Source organism: Loxodonta africana, chromosome 1, assembly GCF_030014295.1.
Source record: "Loxodonta africana isolate mLoxAfr1 chromosome 1, mLoxAfr1.hap2, whole genome shotgun sequence".
Taxonomy (NCBI): domain Eukaryota; kingdom Metazoa; phylum Chordata; class Mammalia; order Proboscidea; family Elephantidae; genus Loxodonta; species Loxodonta africana.
The window spans coordinates 86,286,745-86,309,024 of record NC_087342.1 but is presented as its reverse complement, the minus strand read 5'-3'; the positions used below and the strand labels follow the sequence as shown (position 1 = coordinate 86,309,024).

Sequence of the window (22,280 nt, the reverse complement as noted above, 5' to 3'; positions counted from 1 at the left end):
ACAGCTTTGAAGTGCCATCTTTTTCATATGTTATAAATACATGTGACTTTCTGTACTTTATATTCTATTACATATATTTTCTGTCCTTTTGCTAATACTTCACCCTCTTAATTACTGTAGCTCTAGGTTAAGCACTGATATCTGGTAGATCATTTCCCCTTGTTCTTCTTTAAGAGTCTTTTTTGTTCTAGGTCCTTAACATTTTAATGTAAATTTCAGAATCAGTTTTTCAGCTTCAACAGAAGAAATTATCCAGTGGGATTTTGATTAGGATTGTTTTGAAAGAATCTATCAAGTCTTCAAGTCCATGAAAATGGCATATCACTCCATTTATTTCAGCCTTTATTTATTATTCATAATATTTTGTAGAATCCTTATAAAAAACCAAAAACCAAACCTAGTGCTGTCGAGTCGATTCCAACTCAAAGCGACCCTACAGGACAGAGCAGAACTGCCCCATAGAGTTTCCAAGGAGCACCTGGCAGATTTGAACTGCCAACCCTTTGGTTAGCAGCCATAGCACTTAACCACTATGCCACCAAGGTTTCCAGTAGAATCCTTATAGAGGTCTTATATATCATTTATTAAATGAATTCCAAGGTAGTTTATATTGTGATGCTATTTGAAGTATCTTTAAAATTTTTATTTTATAACTGTGACTGGAATAATTATTAAAAAATAATTCATTGCAGAAAATTTAAAACCTACACTTTGGTATTAAGATGTCAATGCTTAAAAGAAGTAAAAATTACTCTTTTTGCAACTATTTAAGGTTACTAAAACTCAGTTTAAAATTAGGACAGGTGTGCATCAGGGCTGTATCCTTTCACCATACTTAATCTGTATGAGTAATTGAGAAGTTGAACTATATGAAGAAGAATTTGACATCAGGATTGATGGAAGACTCATTAATAACCTGCAATATGCAGATGACATAACCTTGCTTGCTGAAGGCTAAGAGGACTTTAAATGCTTACTGACAAAGATCAAAGACTAAAGTCTTCAGTATGGATTACACCTCAACATTAAAAGAAAACAAAAATCCTCACAACTGGACCAATAAGCAACATCATGATAAATGAAGAAGGGATTGAAGTTGTTAAGGATTTCATTTTACTTGGATCCATAATTAACAAGCAAATGTATCACTTTGATGACTAAGTTGTGCCTGACCAAAGCCATGGTATTTTTAATTGCCTCATATGCATTCAAAATCTGGACAATGAGTAAGGAAGACCGAAGAAGAATTGACACCTCTGAATTATGCCACTGGTGAAGGATACTGAATATACCATGAACTACCAGAAGAACAAACAGATCTCTCTTGGAAAAAGTGCAGCCAGAATGCTCCTGGGATTCAAGGATGGCAAGACTTTACCTTACTTACTTAGAACATGTTATCAGGAGGGACCAGTCCCAGGCAAAGAACATCATGCTTGGTAAAGTAGAGGGTCACTGAAAAAGAAGAAGACTCCCAATGAGGTCGATTGACACACTGACTGCAACAATGGGCTTAAACACAGCAATGATTGTGAAGATGGGGCAGAGCCAGACAGTGTTTTGTTTTGCTGTACATAGAGTCACTACCCAGTCCCAGTGCCATCGAGTACATAGAGTCACTACAAGTCAGAAACTTGACAGCACCTAACAACAACAACAAAACATGCATACATTAAATTAAAAATCAAAGGGATATTATGTTAGTTATCTAGTGCTGCTATAACAGAAATACCACAAGTGGATGGTTTTAATAAAGAGAAATTTATTTTCTCACAGGCTAGTAGGGTAGAAGTCCAAATTCAGGGCATCAGCTCCAATGGAAGGCTTTCTCTCTCTCTGCTCTGGAGGAAGGTCCATCTCTTCAGTATTCCCCTGGACTAGGATCTTCTCTGAACAGTAACCCTTGTCCAAAGAATGTGCTGTGTTCCTGGCACTGCTTTCTTGGTGGTAAGAGGAACCCCTTTCCCTGTGCTCACTTCTCTCTTTAATGTCTCAAAAGAGATTGGCTCAAGACACAATCCAATCTTGTAGATTGAGTCCTGCCTCATTAACATAACTGCCGCCTATTCCACCTCATTAACATCACAGAGTTAGGATTTACAACACATAGGGAAATCACATCAGATAACAAAATGGTGGACGATCACATAATACTGGGAAAATAACCTAGCCAAATTTATACACATATTTTTTGGGGACACAATTCAGTCCATGACTAGTACATAATTTCCAAAATTCTTGTAGAGAATATCATCAAATATTTGTGAAAAACAGCTGTAGAATAATGGCTCTCCATCCTCAAAGTGTACCAGAATTACCTAAGGATGGGTATATAGAAATACAGATGCCTAGGCTCTACCTGTGGTAGGGTAGCTTCTGACATGGCTCCCAACAGTCTCTGCCTCCTGGTATTTATGCCCTTGTGTAATTCCCTCCCTTTTGTGTATGGGATGGACTTAAGGACTTGCTTCTAACTAATAGAATATGGCAAAAGTGATGGAATTGTTATTTCCCTGACTAGATTACAAAAGACTGTGACTTCCATCTTGTTGGCATTTTTTCTCTGGTTCTTCTCACATGCTTGATCTATGGAGAGAGCCACCTGGCAAGGGCAGCTTCCAGCCAATAACCAGCAAGGAACTGAGGTCCTCAGTTCAAAGACCTGTGAGGAAATGAAACCCGCCAAAGACCAAACCCAGTGCCATCGAGCCAATTCCGACTCATAGCGGCCCTATAGGACAGAGTAGAACTGCCCCACAGAGTTTCCAAGGAGCGCCTGGCAGATTCAAACTGCCGACCTCTTGGTTACCAGCCATAGCACTTAAGCACAAGGGTTTCCTTCTTGTGAAACCTGCCAGCAATCACCAAATGAGCTTAGAAGTGAATCCTGCCCCAACTGAATCTTGAGATGACTCTGAACAACCCCTTCCTGGCAGCCTTGTGAAAGATCATGAAGCAGATGATGCAGCTAAGATGTATTGCTGACTCACAGAAACTGTAAGATAATAAATGTATGTTGTTTTACCCTGCTAAGTTGGGGATAATTTGTTACACAGCAACTGATAACTAAATACCACCTCAGACATCTGATTTCTGTTGGTCTGAGAAGGCGCCCCCCGCATCCATATTTTTTTTTTTAAACCTCCGCAGGTGATGCTAACGTACATCTGTGATTACAAACAACTTCCCTAGAGAAACATTTGTATATGCACCCTGGCAGACTTATGCAAAATAATCATTGTTGCATTGCGATAATAGCAAAATACTTGAAACAGCTCAGCTTTCTATCCAACAGGGGTAGAAGGTATACATTTATTATGGCTTATTAATACACTGGAATACTACAGTAGCATAAAGAAATAAAATTCAATTAATCAGCATGAAAGATTCTCAAAAGTCACCTTAATGATTCTCCAGAGTTAATTACTTCATTCATTTATTCCACAAGTTTAGTGCCCTTACGTGTCAGGCACTAGTCTATGGCCAGAGGTATTTCAGTGAACAAAACGGTGTATGTAGAATAATAAGAAAATCACAGAGGTGGATACAGTATGATTTCATTTATGTAAGTGTCAAATGTGGGAAATGAAACAATATATTCTTCAGCGATTCATACATATGAGATAAAACTATAAAGAACAGTAATTGAGTAATTAGCGGAAGCTAAAAAAAAATTTTTTTTTTTTTGAGGGCAGGTGTTATCTTCAGTGAGGAGAGAAGAATGTGACATAGAAATTAATATATCTTGTAACAGCCTATGGGTGTGTTGTGCCCAAGTTCCAGCAGCAGACAGCAATGGAACTTCACACTGTATTCAGGAGGCCCAAAGCTCATGGTTTTTGTAGTTCGGATCCAGTTCCATGAGTGTCGTTGCAGTTTACCAATCATGGTTATTTTTACAGTTAACAATTGTTGCCTGGTAACATGACCAACACTTCATATTTACCTAATCCATAGGCTTCCATAGAAACAGAACTAGAATAGGAAAAACAGAGCCCATCTGCCCATGGAGAAGGGAATAGCATTTTTAAGCCTTTACTCACAGGTCCACATTGGGCTTCTCAGGGACCAGTGATCTCCTACTTTTTATCTGGTCAGAGTTCTCTAGTGAAATAGATAATTAGATAAATAGAGAGAGATGGAGATACACAAAATTATTTTAAGGAATTGGCTCACTTGATTGTGAGGGGCTGACAAGTTCAAAATTTGTATGTCAGGTGACAGGCTGAAGATTCCTGCAGTCTTGTGTCCCAAAATCTATAGGTCTGGTGATAGAAATAATGGATGAGTTCTGGGAAGAAGTCTAGTTGTAGTCTGGAGACAGAAGGGAAAATTCCCTCATGTCCCCCCCCTGCTTTTTTTTGCCTTCAACTGATTGGATGAGGCCCACTCATACTACTGAGGGTAACATGTATCAAGTTAAACAAGTAATTTACTGAAATAGCAAAGATCTTTACTCAAGATATTGGTATTAAGTTATACTGAACAAAGAGTAAATTGTTTCAGGTGGTCCTTATGACAGTCACTGTCCTATAGATTGCATTGGCTTGCACCAAACATACATAAATCTCTGGATGGCTTCATGAAATATTTAACTTACAGAATCATTATTTGTATATTATTATTTAATGTACAAATCATAATGTATATGAAACCATTCATTAAGGTCTATATTATTAAAGATCCAAGCACTGGTAAAGAAAATACAAAACTAGATCATCAAAGAAGTTTTTATCTTGTGTGCCAGCAAGTCAATTACAGCTCATAGTGACCTTCTGTGACAGAATTGCCACATAGGGTTTCAGAGGCTGTAATCTTTACAGAAGCAGAATGCCAGGTCTTTTCTCCTGCAGCGTGGCTGGTGGGTTCAAACCTTTGCCTTTTCGGTTAGCAGACAAGCGCTTAACCATTGCACCACCAGGGCTCCTAGAACAGTTTTCATAGGCTTGAGGATAAATTCAATAAAATCAAGATTATATTCACATCCACTATGTATTATATTTCAGGCAAAAATAAAAATTCTTATTGTCTCAGTTTGCATGAACACATTCAAATAATTAGAGGCATAAAAGAGCTACGTATAATGGTTATAATATTTTGTATCCAATGGTTTGTATCCACAAAAAGTTTGCATAAAAGAATTATATTAATTGATTTCTATGATCTAGGGATTACCTGCCTCAGTAAATATCAAGAACAATTAGAAAAGTATTCCATTGCCTTATTTACTCTAATATTTTTCTATGATGCCCAGTTATCCTACATTTTTGTTGATTTATAATCAACTTTCACCAGCTTCTTGAGTGCACTCTTCATGTCCTTATTCCTCAAGGTGTAGATAAGGGGGTTGAGACTTGGAGCGATGATGGTGTAAAAGAGAGTGAAGAACTTGCCCTGGTCTTTGGAGGCACTGTTACCTGGCTGCAGGTACGAGTAGATAATAGTTCCATAGAAGATGGATACCACAGTGAGATGAGATCCACAGGTATTAATTGCTTTTCATTGGCCTGCTTTTGACTTCATTCTCAGCACAGCTCGGGCAATGTAACCATAGGATATAAGAATCAGGAAGAGGGGTATAAGGACAATGACAATGCCTAAAGCAAAAACAGACATTTCAACTGCTGTGGTATCTACACATGATATCTTAACCATAGCTGGCAACTCACACAAGAAATGATCCAGAATGTTGTTTTCACATCTAGGTAAATCAAGTGTGAGTGTACACAATACCAAAGAATCGGCCAGACTAACACCCCAGACCATGACAATCATCTTGAGACATAGATGTGGGTTCATGATTACCAAATAATGCAGGGGTTTACAAATAGCTGTAAAACGATCATAGGACATAACAGCCAGGAGAAGGCACTCAACGGAGCCCATCCACATATAAACATAGAGTTGAATGATACAGCCCACAAAGGTGATGGACTTATCAGATCCCCACAAGTTAACCAGCATCTGAGGTATGATGCTGGTGGTGAAACACAGGTCTAGGAAAGATAAATTCCTGATGAAAAAATACATTGGTGTGTGCAGGTGGGAATCCAGGAGAGATGCAACAATGATGGCTGTGTTACCCACTAATGTAATTAAGTAGAAGATGGTGACAACTCCTGACAGGACCATCTCCAGTTTGGGATGATCAGAGAAGCCAAGCAGAATAAAACCATGTAGAGAACTATGATTGTTTTGCCCCATAGTCCTTCAACACCCATCCTGAAATGAGAAGAACAAAATGAGGAGGAGGAGGAGAAAAAAAGGAAAAGAAGGCAGAAGAGAAGAAGAAGAGATTTGTCAACACAGACTATGGTATATAAATAACACAGAGGGAGAGAAGGTATGTTTAATAATTGAAAAATACACTGGATAAAAAATATTGTAGTCAGGTAATCTGGTATTTGTTTTGGATTTCTTTTTTGGTGATGAATTCAGGATTACACTCTTTATCTAGGTAACACTGAGAAGTTCATTCTTAAACTCAAGAGTCTGAATTTTCTTAGAAGTCAATTTCAGTCTGGAATAGACATGATTCTAAAATGATGTGACACTATGATTCTCTATAAATCTAGTTACCCAATATAATGAAAATATTCTTGTTCAGAGAATTTGTCTATTCATCTATTCCCTATTTGACTAATGTCAGAATGAGAAAAAGAGCATCCCTTTTTTCCATTTCTTCGTGAACAGCACCTTTGATCTCCCAGCCTTCATCTGCCTCATCCCAACAACTAACTTATTACCTTAACTGGTAAATTTCATTTTAAAAATATACTTAACTATCCTTTCACTTTTTTTTTAATTCCCACCACCACTACCCTAATCCAAAGCACTATTTCCTCTCTTCTAGGTCCTGGTAATAGTCTTCTGTCCTCATATCTAGACTTATCCTTTTATATTTTTACAAGATTTAGTAAGATCACATCATCCATGTGTTTAAAAGCTATCAATTGCTTTTTCTAACATTTAGGAAATATTCAGATTCTTTAGGATGATGGAGATGAACCTGCCTGATTTGGTTCCTGCCTAGGTCTCATCGTCATCTTACAATTCCCTTTACCCATATTCACTACTAGCCCTCTATCAGTTTTTCACAGGTCAATTTCATCCCCATCTAAAGCCCATGGAACCCTTCCCTTTTTTATCTGGATAATTCCTACTCATCTTCTAGGTCACCACTTAAATGTTTCTTGCTTAAAGAGGAATTCCCTGAACCCACACTCTCTTTTAGCTTTATATTTTATATCATGTATAAGGAACTCCTACAGAGAGCCAGTACAGCATGGAGCTTAGGAACATAGCTTGAGAGCTTATGTTCATGTCCCATCTCTGCCAGTTATTTAGCTGTGTGGTCTCAGGCAAGTTACATAACCCTTCTGGGCTCAGTGTTCTCATCTCTAAAATTGGAACAATAAAAATACCTAGAAATGGAGTGAAGATCAAATGAGTAATACATGTAAGATTCTTAGAACAATGCTTGGGACATAGTCCCTCTCAAAATCATTAATTAGTACAAATATTTTTGTGGTAGTGGTGGTGTGCCATAGAGTCTATTCAACTCATAGTGACCCTATAGGACAGAGTAGAAATGTCCCCTAGGGTTTCCAAGGCTATAAATCTTTATGGAAGTTGGCTGCCATATCTGTCTTCTGCGGGGTGGCTAGTGGGTTCAAACTGCTGACCTTTCAGTTAGCAGCCAAGCACTTAACCACTATGCCAGCAGAGCTCCTTGCAAATATAAGAAAATATTATAATGATGCACCATGTAGATACAAGTTGCTTACCATTCCTCCTACCTTAGTCTATAACCTTTAAGAAAGCAGACATGATGGCTTGTGTACTTCACTCTATCTCTAACCCCTAAAGCAGGTCCCCCAGATAGACACAGTTTTTGAATAAATGAAAAGTTAAATCATGCTCTGAATAATGATGAAAAATCACTTAAAGTTATTAGTTAGCATTTTCTTTACATTAAAAACTTAGACATCTTGTGAAGTTACTTGAATGGGGTGACAGAAGATGGTGGATTAATGGAAAAGACTGCGGTTTTAACTCTGTAGTAACGAATAACCACTTTATTCAGTTCAATGAAAAATAATTTAAAACGTTAGTGTCTACTTGAAGGACTAATAAAGCTAATGTTCTTTAATAGTGTGATACCTACAGCTCCCCTATACACTCATGAGCACCTCAGAACTGCCGAAACTTTTAGCAATTAAACAGATAAGTGACAATCCACCTTCTTGTCATTGAATATAGAAAGATACCACCTGAAGCAAAAATAACACCTGAAATGATTCAGTTAAAAAAGAAAACATACGATTTAAAAAATAGCAGTAAAATATCAAACTGATATGGGTACAGGTATAGCACAAAAAAAAAATTGTGCTTTTTGCTTGTTATGTTATTTCAAATATGCTACTTCAGTAATCCAAAGAGCTTACTTCAAACTGTGGCCATGGTCCGTTCAATAGTGTACACATTCACCGAACTAACTGAATATACTGGTCAACATAGTCATTTTGAGATAGTTATTTGGTGATTTCTTCAGAATTTGCTTTTAAAGAATAACATTTTGAGGCTGGTTTCTGCCATTGACAAAACTAGACAAAAAACAAAAAAAAAACCCTCTCTGAAATGTGTTACAAGCTGTCACACACCATTAGAGTCCTGTAATGTCTGAGCAACAGAAGAATAAATACCATTTATTTTGATACACATGTTGGTTTGTGTAATTGTGCATGACTTCTGAGTAAAATAGGACTTCAATTAAAATTATGTGAAAACAAAAATGAAAATATGAATTCATGAAGGGAAAAAAATTGCTCTTATTAAAAAAATGACATAGGAAATCTTGAAATAATTTTCCATGCACATTACAGGATTTAGATATGGATCCAAAATATGAGTCCTTCCCAGCTCCATAATCTTCATGAATAAAGTACAATATTTTGATCTTCTTTTTCAATTTAATCTACATTTTCCTCTTTTATTTCTGCTAGATCAAAATGCCTGAAATCACAAATCTAGAAATGACTTTGTGTTCAAGTCTTATACCAGATAATAAATTTATCTTTCCTTACTAATACAGACAGAAGGATTTCTCTGCAGAGACAGCATTTATTTAATTTCAGACTTCTGAAAAAAAAAACCAGAAATATCAGTCCATATAGTTTTAAGTTTTCATTCTACTTTTTGCAAATTTTTTTCCCAACTCAGTCACACTATTTTCCAAGAAATACTAAAGAGTTACATTACTGTGCTCCAGAGTGAATTCCCTCGGTGGTCTATTTTTCAACCAGTGTAGAGCCTACTCTAAAGGAAACGGATCCTGGTTCAGCATTTGCTCTCCAGGCTGCAGCTCTCTTGTGTGTTCCCTGCGGTGCCTCGGCGAATTCTGCTGTTTTCCTGATGTTTGTTAAGGTACAGATTCTTGGCAGGACTCCTCCCTCTTGAACATGTGATTTCAGGTAAGGGGATGAAACCTGTCACAAAATCTCACTACTTGTTCTGACTTTAAAAGAACTTGCAAATACTAGGTCTTAATCCTAGAGAAATATTACACGAAGTAACAGACGACTCAGGATAAGAATTAAATAAAATTTCCCAACATTGCCTGGAAATCTAGATCATCAAAAAAGATGTTCTAAACCAGCAGGACTACATCCTGTAGACTTCGCTAGAGTAAACTGCTGTAGAAGAAGCCAGCTGATGAAACATTTGGAGGATATGACCATATTCTGATATTTCACAATGACAAATTTAGTGAATGCAAAACTTATTCAATGTGAAGGAAAGCTGTAGTTCAGGGAAATGACAAAATAAATGTCTTCTCAAAATTTTCACTTCTTGTTTCTCTAGGTAGTGTAACTATTACAAACAACAAAATTTGTTCTTAAATAATGTGCAATTCTAACACTAGAATTATAACATATATTGCCTCTACAAAATATTCATACCATTATTAGCACACGTTTATTTTGAAAATAAATTTGCTCTGAACAAATTTCATTTCAGTAATGTACTTCTAATAGTCTTTTCTGACATCCAAGGTTGAAACCATTGTCTGTGACAGTGAAGATATTCAATCTCCAAAACTGTAAACAGAAAGTTGAGCATCATAAGAAATTTATATTTTTAGTCAGTGCTAACATGCCTTTACCTTGATGACAACTTTTGATGATTCAAATCCTTCAACACCTATGACAATAGTTCCTTGTGTCTGAAAGGTCACTATTTAAACCCTAAGACCTTGAGCAACTGTATGGCCTGAAGAATTTTCTGATCTTTATAATCCTTGAATTAAAATTTCAAACCACCAATCATCATGTTAATAAAATACTTAAGAACAAACTGACTGCCTCATGATATATGTTTAAATGTGGCTAACTGCTCATCACCCCAAGCAATGAAACTATTTTAATAATCTGCTTCTTTATGACAGTAATCATTATATTCTACATATAATCATTATTTTCTACATTATATTGTATATTATACTTTATATAATGTAATCATTATATTCTACATTTACGTAATCATTATATTCTGCATTTGAGGTGCGATGATTAGATTGATAGATCCTGGAGTCAGAGGTTTTGGGCTCAAATCCTGGTGTTACCACTTACCGGCTGTGTGGACTTGGGCAAGTTGCTTAAGCTCTTGGTGCTGCAGATTTCTTATTTATAATTGGGTCTTTTAGTCCCAGTTCTCTAGAGAAGCAAAACTAGTAAAGTGTATATATAAATATAAAGAGATTTTCTTCAAGGAAATGGCTCATGCAATTGTGGGGGCTGATAAGTCCCAAATCTGTGGGTCAGGCAGCAAACTGAAGACTTCTGCCGACTCACGTGGTTGCAGAGGTTGAGGAATCCAAAATCTGCATGTCGGGCAGTAGGCTGGAGGCCTGTGCTGGATCACTGGGTTGTAGAGCCTGGTGAATCCAAAATCTGCAGGTCAGGCCAAAGGCTTATGTCCCAAGAACTGGAAGTCAGGCAATGAGAAGAATGCAGAGTCAAGGAAGAGTGAGCTTTGCCAGAACATCCATTTATATGCTGGAGGCACACCACATCCCCAAAGAAACTCTCTTTTAACTGACTGGCTGATCACATCAAATCATATCATGGGCGTGATTATATTATATTATATTATATTATATTATATTATATTATATTATATTATATTATATTATATTATATTATATTATATTATATTATATTATATTATATTATATTATATTATATTATATTATATTATATTATATTATATTATATTATATTATATTATATTATATTATATTATATTATATTATATTATATTATATTATATTATATTATATTATATTATATTATATTATATTAATTATATTATATTAATTATATTAATTATATTATATTATATTAATTATATTAATTATATTAATTATATTAATTATATATATTATATATATTATATATATTATATATATTATATATATTATATAATATATATTATATATTATATATATTATATATATTATATATATTATATATATTATATATTATATTATATATATTATATTATATATTATATATTATATTATATATTATATTATATATATTATATTATATTATATATATTATATTATATTATATATTATATTATATTATATATATTATATTATATATTATATTATATTATATATATTATATTATATTATATTATATTATATATATTATATTATATTATATTATATTATATTATATTATATTATATTATATTATATTATATTATATTATATTATATTATATTATATTATATTATATTATATTATATTATATTATATTATATTATATTATATTATATTATATTATATTATATTATATTATATTATATTATATTATATTATATTATATTATATTATATTATATTATATTATATTATATTATATTAATTATATTATATTAATTATATTAATTATATTATATTAATTATATTATATTATATTAATTATATTATATTATATTAATTATATTATATTATATTAATTATATTATATTATATTAATTATATTATATTATATTATATTAATTATATTATATTATATTATATTAATTATATTAATTATATTAATTATATTAATTATATTAATTATATTATGGAAGAGCAATCAGTCCAATTCTCAGGAGTTTGGCAAACTCCTGAGAATTATGGCTTAATTAAGCTGACATATAACGTTTAACCATCACTTAAGTGGATAGTGATAGCTGCTAGTTTATAGGGTTAGTATGAGAGTTAAATTAGTTTAATGCTTGTAAAATATTACAGCACTGATTGTCACACAGTGAACATGCAAGTATTAGCTATCACTATTTCAGTCAATTCAAGGAGTATATGCTACAAATATAATTAATCAATTTGGGGAGAGCTCATGCTGGTATCTAACAATACACCTGAGAATATTTCTCCCTCTAAACCACTTCATACACACACACAGGGTAATTTTATGTGTCGATTTGGTTAGGCTATGGTGCCCAGTTGTAGTTCAGATGTTGGTATAAGGTAGTTACATGTGATTAAATCAGTTAGTCTTAAGCAGAATATCCTCCCAACTTATCCAATCAGTTGAAGATCTTAAGAATGAAAAGGGAGTTTTCACCTTTCTGTCTACAGACTGTAAATAGTCTTCCAAAGCTTTTCCACTCTTTCCACTCATTGCTTGACCTATGGATTTTGGGACACAAGACTGCAGTGATCTCCAACTTATTGCCTAACCTACAGATTTTGGACTTATCAGCCCCTAAAAAGGTGCATTCAATTCCTTAAAATAAATCTTTATCTCTGTCTACCTACCCACCCACCCACCCACTCACTTACTCACTCATCAATCCATCCATCTATCTACCAATCCATGTGATTCTGCTTCTCTAGAGAACCCTGACTAAGACACCCCTTACCTGGATAAACAGTAGGAAATCACTCGTACTTTAGAAGCCCACTGTGGTTCTGTGAGTGAAGGTTTAAAAATTCTATTCCCCTTTTCATGGAAAATGACCTCTGTTTTTCCTGATTTTAGCTCCTTTTCTATGGAAACTTATGGATTAGATAACTATGGAGCATTGGTCATGTTACCAGGCCATATTGTTTATTATAAAAACAATCCTGATTGGTAAACTGCATTAGCATTCATAGGACTGGATCAGAACTACAAATTCCATGAGCTTCAGGCTTCCCAGACTGTGTCGTGACTTTTATTGGTATGTCTTTTGACAGCACAGTCAGGGTCTCCTCAGTGGAGCCGGGTTTTTCCTTCCTTCAAAGGGCTCTGTGTCTATGAACTGGCTTAAATTTTCAACTTAGTTGAGGATCCATGACTTTCTATTTTGATGACTCAAGTCAGATATCTCTAACAGACTTAAGGTTTTTTTTTTTCTCTCTCCTGTATAGCTTTACTCTTTTATTTTTAATTTTTTAGAAACTGATGTTTATTTTCTGTCAACCTTATCTCCATATTCTAAGATACTATGGAAGAACAGCATAAGACCACTCAGTGGTTGTTTCTACCCACTCAGTGGCCTGAGCAGTAAGGGCTGCAGACCAGGCTTCAGCTGCAGACTGAACACTCCAATCTTCAGTAGGAAACTGCTGAATAGGCACAGATGGCACCTGCACAGGTTCTGACCAGTCTGTGCCCTCAGGCTGAGCAGTGGTAAATCCAGGAGCAGAAGCTGTCCATTCACCCTGAAATTATCCCTTGATCACAGCCTTTTCAGCTGCAAACTGCTCTTCCTTTTCAATGTCTTCCGGATCTCTGTAGTAGAGATCAGGCATGACCTTCTACAGGTGTTTCCAGAAGATGATGCCACACATTCGGTGAACTTCTCAGACCAGCATTCATCACATCAGACCCACTGAGTGAGCTCCCTTGTTGTTGTTTCATGGGATGGTAATTTCCACTTACCACAAAGGAGAATCTGTGTGACACAGAGCAAGGATGGTCAGGTTACTGTAAGAGACCTCTGTGAGAGGCTGGTGATCAGCCCTGGGATCAGTCAGTAACCACCAAAAGGCTTCTCCCAGAAGGCTGCCTGGATATGGTTAGTGCAGATTCCAGTAGTGAAGCACCCAGAAATAAATGTGGCTCTAGTGGCAGCTGCAGAGTTCAGCACAGCCCTCTGCCCGGTATTCCTGGAGGATATGACACTGACACCAGGTGGGTTTTCAATGGCAACAATGGCCTGGGCTGCCAACAGAATCTTCTCCCAGGTCCTCTTCAGGTTTATGATGTAGATGCCATCACTTTTCATTTTGTAGATGCACTGTTCCATTTGGAAGTCAGGACTGGTGCCACCTAAGTGGGTTCCTGCTGCAAGGAATTTGAGGGCATCCTCCTCCTTTATCTGCAGGACATTAAGGGCTCTGGGGGGACATTGTGAAATTTTCCCCTGTTAGACAGTAACCCAGGACAACACCTTATGGACCCTTCTCTGGGTAGTGCACGTATTTTAATTGACTCCCTAGATGTTAAGACAACAACATAAATGTTAACTGTAAAAAGAAAGATTCTCCAAAGAGCATAGAATTTGATCCCAGTTTTACAAATTAAAAAGATCTTATGTATTTAATATGTAGTAACATTTTTTTTGTACATAGTGAAATTTGTGGAAGAATGCACATGAAGCTGATAAAACTTTATCCGAGTGAGAGGATAAAAAGAAAGGGATAAGGAGAGAAGTAAAAAAAGAAAAGGTAGAAACAAAGATATTCAAATTAAAGTAGGATATTTATTGTCAGCTAGTGATGTAAAACTTTATCTGTGTTGGCCTAAAGAAATTTATAAAGTAGCAAATTCTATACATGAGTTATGATACTTCAGGAAAATGTTAGCCTTCTGTAAATTTATCTGAAGTTATTTGAAGTTTTGCCATGAAAAGTATGATTTATGTAAACATTTAAATTACAAATATGATTTCATTTGGAAAAAGGAATAAAATGAAAAAATATTATTGCCTTCATAGATAGCATAGGTGAGTCTTATAAAAGTCATAAACAACATTGCAAATTCACAAAGAATAATGTGAACACAATCTCAGAAACCAGGTCACCCAAAGATAATCTCTGCCAAAATGTAGTGAACACCTTCTCAATATCTTTATGCCTGGAGCATACTCTTAATACAGGCTACTTACTGATCAATGTCATTAAATATTGGTCTTCATCATCGCATTTAATGAGTTAATATTGTTACATTTTATGTATATACCATTGTGGTGAAATGCGTTCCTCTATGTGACCTTTTGCCTTGGGTCTTTAGGAAAACAGCTTGAGAGTTTTTTTTCCCGTAAGCCCTGAAGAGTTACCTTTGCCGTAGTTCTTTCAAGAAGGAACTTGGTAGAGGGGTTCCGAGGTTATTTTCTATCCCAGAGGGTTTGTTACTTTTGCCCAGGGGATTTCCCATGTTGATTGACATTTCCCTGGTAAGCTCTAAACAACTTGATGATTTGATACTTTTGCCTGGTAATTAACAAGAACTGAGTTGATTGACATCTCATGGGTAACAGAGGATTGGTTGAACTCTGGTCTGGTTAGGGAGGCTCTGCCTTATAATTGATGAAGATCGGGATATATAAATGGCTGAAAAGCAGCTGTTTTCAGAGGCCTTCATGAAGAGAGGGAGGTGATGGCTAAGCACTGGTCTGGCAGAGAAGCAGAGCCACATGGGAGCCAAGCAGTCCTAAAGCTACACTGACTGTGAGCTGGGCCAATTAACAGCAGAGAGGCCTGATGGCAAAAAGCAACTGAGAGAGCTGAGCAGGCTGCTACACTGGCTACGAGCTGGGCCAGTTAGCAGCAGGTAGACTGATGGAGAGGCCTGATGGGCAGATAAACTGATGGGGAGGCCTGATGGTGAAAAGCTACTGCTAGGAGAGCAGCAGCTGATAGAGCCGTTGTGCTGTCTATGAACTGAGCCACTTTGCAGTGGAAAGACCAATAGCAGAGTAGAGAGACCTGAACGCAGAGCAGCCTGTATGGCAGAGAAGGCAGCCCCCTGGTGGATAAGCTGAGTCAGGGTAACTGCTTGGCACAGAAGGCAGCTTACTCAGCAGAGAAGCTGCACCTGCTGATCAGTGGAGGCCTGGGTGCTTCCCTTCACTGATCCTGAGTTGTTCCTATTACTTCCAAGTTGATCCTGATCCTGAGGTATAGCCTCTTACTTCCCTAATAAACCACATAACTGTGAGTGTGGTCTGTGAGTTCTGTGTGACTGTTGCAATGAATTACCAAACCCTGCAGAGAAGTAGAGTGCCTTGAAGGGACTGACTAGTGTCAGAAATTATGTAAAAGTGGGAAGGTAGAAATATTCCTGACCTCTGCCTCATATGAACCAGATTTTTGCTGATCCTGATTTTATCACTCACTGATTTAGACAATTCGTGATGCTTACTTACAACCATCCTATTGTTGTTATTAGTTGACTTGGCTCCGACTCATGGTGACCTTGTGTATAACAGAATGAAACATTGCCTAGTCCAGTACCATGTTCTTGATCTTTGGTATGTTTAGGTACATTGTTGTGGCTATTGTGCCAATCCCTTTCATTGGGGGTTTTCCTTGTTTTTGCTGACTCTCTACTTTGCCAAACATGATGAACTTTACTAGTGGTAAGTCTTCTCTGATGACCTGTCCAAAGTAAGCATGCTGAAGTTTTGTCATTCTCGCTTCTAAGGAACATTCTGTCAGTTTGTCATACTATGGCATCTTGCATGTTGCTGTGATACTGGAAGCTTTGCCACCAGTATTTCAAATACCACCAGGGTCACCCGTGGTGGACAGGTTTCAGCTGAACTTCCAGACTAAGACAGACTAGGAAGAAGGATCTTGTGGTCTACTTCTGAAAAAATTGGCCAGTGAAAACCTAATGAATAGCAGTGGAACATTGTCTGATATAGTGCTAGAAAGTCAGCCCCCCGGGTTGGACCCCCCCAAAAAAACCCAAACCCATTGCCATTGAGTCGATTCTAACTCACAGCAACCCTATAGGACAGAGTAGAACTGACCCATAGGGTTTCCAAGGAGCAGGTGGTGGATTAGAACTGCTGACCCTTGGTTTAGCAGTCAAGCTCTTAACCACTGTTCTACCAGAGCTTGCTCAGGTCGGAAGGCACTCAAAATATGACTGAGGAAGAGCTGCCTCTTCAAAGCAGCATTGACCTTAATGATGTGGATGGAATAAGGCATTCAGAACCTTCACTTGCTGGTGTGGCATGACTCAAAATAAGAAGAAACAATTGCAAACATCCATTAATAATGGGAACATGAAATGTATGAAGTATGACTCTAGGAAAATTGGAAGTTGTCTAAAATGAAATGGAACTCATACAGATTGGACTGGTATGAGCCATTTTGAATCAGGCAGTTGAATGGTCTACTATGCCAGGCACTCCTTGGAAACACTATGGGCAGCTCTACTCTGTCTTATAGGGTCGCTATGAGTCAGAATCAACTCGATGGCACTGGGTTTGGTTTTTGTTGTTGTTGTTGTTGTTACTATGCCAGGAATGACAAATTGAAGAGGAATGGAATCGCATTCATCATCAAAAAGAACGTTTCAAGATCTATCCTGAAATATGGTGCTGTCAATGATAGGATAATATCCATACCAGCTAAGAGGATTATTTTTTAAATTTACATACCAAACACTAATGCCAAAGATAAAGAAATGTGAGATTTTTACAAACTTCTGTAGTCTGAAATTGATCAAACGTGCAGTCAAGATGCATTGAAAATTACTGGTGATTGGAATGTGAAAGTTGGAAACAAAGAGGGGGGATCAGTAGTTGGAAAACATGGCCTTGTTGATATAATCATTGCTGGGGATCACTTGACAGAATTTTGCAAGACCAATGACTTATTTATTGCAAATACCTTTTTCAACAACATAAGCTGCAACTATACACATGGACCTCACTGGATAAAAAAAACAGGAATCAAATCAATTACTTCTATGGAAAGACCATGAAGAACCTCAATATCATCTGTCAGAACAAGGCCAGGGGCTAACAGTGGAACAGACCATCAATTGCTCATATATAAATTTAAGTTGGAGTAGAAGAAAATTAAAAACAAGTCCTCAAGAACCAAAATACGTCCTTGAGTATACCCCACCTGAATTTAGAGACCATCTCAAGAATAGATTTGACAAATTGAACCCAAATGACTAAAGACCAGATGACTTGTGGAATGACATCAAGCTCGTTGTACACGAAGAAAGCAAGAGGTCATTAAAAAGAGAGGAAAGAAAGAAAAAAACAAAATGGGTGTTAGAAGAAACCCTGAAAGTTGCTCTTGAACGTTGAGTAGCTAAAGCAAAAGGAAGAAATCATGCAGTAAAAGAGCTGAACAGAAGCATTCAAAGGGCAGTTCAAGAAGACAAAAGAAAGTATCATAATGACATGTTCAAAGACCTGGAGTTAGAAAACTAAAAGGAAAGAATACACTTGGCATTTCTCAAGCTGAAAGAACTGAAGGAAAAATTCAAGCCTCAAGTTGCAATTTTGAAGGATTCTACGGGCAAAATAAGGAAACCCTGGTGGAGTGGTGGGTAAGTGCTATGGCTGCTAACCAAAAGGTCGGCTGTTCAAATCCACCAGGTGCTCCTTGGAAACTCTATGGGGCAGTTCTACTCTGTCCTATAGGGTCACTATGAGTTGGAATTGACAGCAGCACGTTTGGTTTTTGGTTTGTGGGAAAAATATGGAACAACTCAGGAAGCATCAAAAGAAGATGGAAAAAATACACAGAGCTATTGTACTGATAGAACTGGTCAAAGTTCAACCACTTCAGGAGTTAGCAAATGATCAAGAAACAATGTATTAAAGGAAGAAGTCCAAGCTGCACTGAAGGCATTGGCAAAAAACAAGGCTCTAGGTATTGATGAGATTGAGATGTTTCAACAAACAGATGCAGTGCTGCAGGTGCTCACTAGTCTATGCCCAGAAATTTGGAGACACTGACTTGGCCAAGTGACTGGAAGAGATCCATATTTGTGTGCCCATTCCAAAGAAAGGTGATCCAAGCAAATGCAGAAATTATCGAACAATGTCATTAATATCACACACAAGTAAAATTTTCCTGAAGATAATTCAAAAATGGTTGTAACAGTACATGGATAGGGAACCGCCAGAAGTTCAATCCAGATTCAGAAGAGGATGTGGAACAAGGGATATCATTGCTGATAACAGATGGATCTTGGCTGAAAGCAGAGAATGCCAGAAAGATGTTTACCTGCATTTTATTGACTATTCAAAGGCATTCGACTCTGTGGATCATAACAAACAATGGATAACATTACGAAGAAAGGGGATTCCAGAACACTTAATTATGCTGTGCATAGACCAAAAGTCAGGCGTTTGAACACAAGGGAATACTGCATCGTTTAAAATTAGGAAAATGTGCATCACCATATTTTTCAATTTGTATGCTGAGCAAATAATCGAGAAGCTAGACTATATGAAACATCAGGATTGATGGAAGACTCATTAACAACCTGTGATATGCAGATGACACAACTTTGCTTGCTGAAAGTGAAGAGAACTTGAAGCAGTTACTGATGAAGATCAAAGACTAAAGCCTTCAGTATGGGTTGCACCTCAACATAAAGAAAACAAAAACCCTTACAACTGGACCAATAAGCAACATCACGATAAAGGGAGAAAAGATTGAAGTTGTCAATGACTTCATTTTACTTGGATCCATAATCAATGCCCATGGAAGTAAATCAAATGACACAAAGAATATTGAATATGCCTTGGACTGCCAGGAGAACAAACAAATCTGTCTTGGAAGAAGTATAGCCAGAGTGCTTCTTGGAAACAAGGATAATGGACATGTTATCAGGCGTGACCAGTCTCTGGAGAAGAACACCATGCTTGGTAAGGTAAAGTATCTGCAACAAAGAGGAAGACATGGGATGAGATGAATCGACACAGTAGCTGCATCAATGGGTTTAAGCATAGCAATGATTGTAAGGATGGCTCAGGACACGGCACTGTTTCCTTCTGTTGTTCATAAGGTAGCTATGAGTTAGAACTGACCCAACAGCAGCTAACAACAGCAAAGGAACATTCTGGTTGTATTTCTTCTAAGACTGATTTGTTCATTCTTCTAGCAGTCCAATATTCCTCACTAACATCAGCTTTCACATGCATACAAGGTGACTAAAAAGACCATGGCTTAGGTCAGGTGCATCTTAGTGACCTTAGACATCTTTACTTTTTAAAGAGGTATTTTGCAGCAGATTTTCCAAGTATAATATGTCATTTGATTTCTTTTCTTTTTTAATTGTGGTTTAGGTAAAGTTTACAGTGCAAAGCAGTTTTTTATTAAAAAAATTTTATACACAAATTATTTTGTGACATTAGTTGCAATCCCCACAATGTGTCAGCACTCTTCCCCTTTTCTCAGTGTCATTCATCCATTTTTCCTGTCCCTTTCTGCCTTCTTGTCTTTGCTTTTGGGTAGGTGTTAGCCATTTGAAGTCCTATGCTTGATTGAAATAAGAAAGAGTTTCCTCACATGTATTATTGTTTGCTTTTTAGGCCTGTCAAATCTTTGGCTGAAAGGTGGGCTTTGGGAGTGGCTTTAGTTCTGAGTTAACAAGGTGTCCAGGGACATGGCCTCAGGGATTCCTCCAGGCACCATCAGACCAGTAAGTCTGGTCTTTTTTTGTGAATTTGAATTTTTTAAAATTGTGCTTTAAGTGAAAGTTTACAGAGCAAATTAATTTCTTATTAACCAATTAATACACAAATAATTTTGTGACATTGGTTGCCAGCACCTTGATGTGAATTTGAATTTTGCTCTACATTTTTCTCCCCCTCTGCCCAGGGCTATCTATTGTGATCCCTGTCAGAGCAGTAGGTGGTTGTAGCCAGCACCATCTAGCTCTTCTGGGCTCAGGCTGTGGTTCATGTGGTCCATTAGTTCTTTGGACTAATATATTCAGAATCGACTCGATGGCACTGGCTTTTGTTTTTTGTTATTCCTTGTGTCTTTCGTTTTCTTCATTCTCATTTGCTCTGAACAGGATGGGACCGATGGATGTATCTTAGATGGCTGCTCACAAGCTTTTAGGACCCCAGATGCTAATCACCAAAGTAGGTTGTAGAACATTTTCTTCAGAAATCATATTATGCCAATTGACCTAGATGTCCCCAGAGATCATGGTCCTCAGTCCTCAGCACCAGTAACCCAGTCCCTGAAGGTGTTTGGATGTGTCTAGGAAGCTTCTATGACTTTGCCTCGGTCAAGTTGTGCTGACTTCTCCTATATTGTGTAGTTTTTTTTTTCCTTCACCAAAGTTAACACTTGTCTATTATCTATTATCCCCTCCCATCCCTCCCTCCCTTGTAATGATCAAAGATTTTTTTTCTTTGTAAACCTTTTCTTGAGTTTGTATAATAGTGGTCCTATGCAATAGTTTCCCTTTTGTGATTGACTTATTTCACTCAGCATAACACCCTCCAGATTCATTCATGTTGTGAGATGTCTCATGGATCCGTCATTGTTCTTTATTGTTGCATGGTATTCCATTGTGTGTGTGTACCATAATGTGTTTATCCATTCGTCTATTGATGGGCACTTAGGTTATTACCATCCTTTTGCTCTATGAATAATGCTGCAATGAACATGGGTGTGCATATGCCTATTCATGTGACAGCTTTTATTTCTCTTATTGCTGGATCATATGGCCTTTCTATTTCTAGCTTTTGGAAAACCTGGTGGCGTAGTGGTTAAGAGCTATAGCTGCTAATCAAAGGCTGTCATTTCAAATCCACCAGGTGCTCCTTGCAAACCATATGGGGCAGTTAGTTCTACTCTGTCCTGTAGGGTCACTATGAGTCGGAGAGCAACAGGTTTTGTTTTTGTTTTCCTCTCACTTATTTTTTTTTAACATAATGTTTTTTGAGATTCATCAACGTTGTGACATGTATCAGTACTTCATTCCTTTTTACAGATTAATAGTATTCCATTGGAGGCCTGGTGGCAGAGTGATTAAGTATTAAGGCTGCTAACCAAAAGGTTAGCAGTTCTAATCCACCAGCTACTCCTTAGAAACTCTATGGGGGCAGTTTTACTCTGTTCTATAGGGTTGCTATGAGTTGGAATCGACTCGACAGCAACATGTTTTTTTGGATTAGCATTCACTTGTATGTGTGTACAATAATTTGTTAATCTATTTTTCATTCATGACCATTTGGAATGCTTCCATCTTTTGGTTATCATTAATAGTGCTGCTA

General features: G+C 36.8%; 2 pseudogenes; both read right to left on the bottom strand.

The window, feature by feature from the left end:
• Window positions 1–5,259: 5,259 nt before the first annotated feature.
• LOC135232811 (olfactory receptor 2W1-like) lies at window positions 5,260–7,206 on the bottom strand (annotated as a pseudogene).
• Window positions 7,207–13,483: 6,277 nt separating this feature from the next.
• Window positions 13,484–14,437, bottom strand: LOC135232999 (small ribosomal subunit protein uS2-like; annotated as a pseudogene).
• Window positions 14,438–22,280: the final 7,843 nt, after the last annotated feature.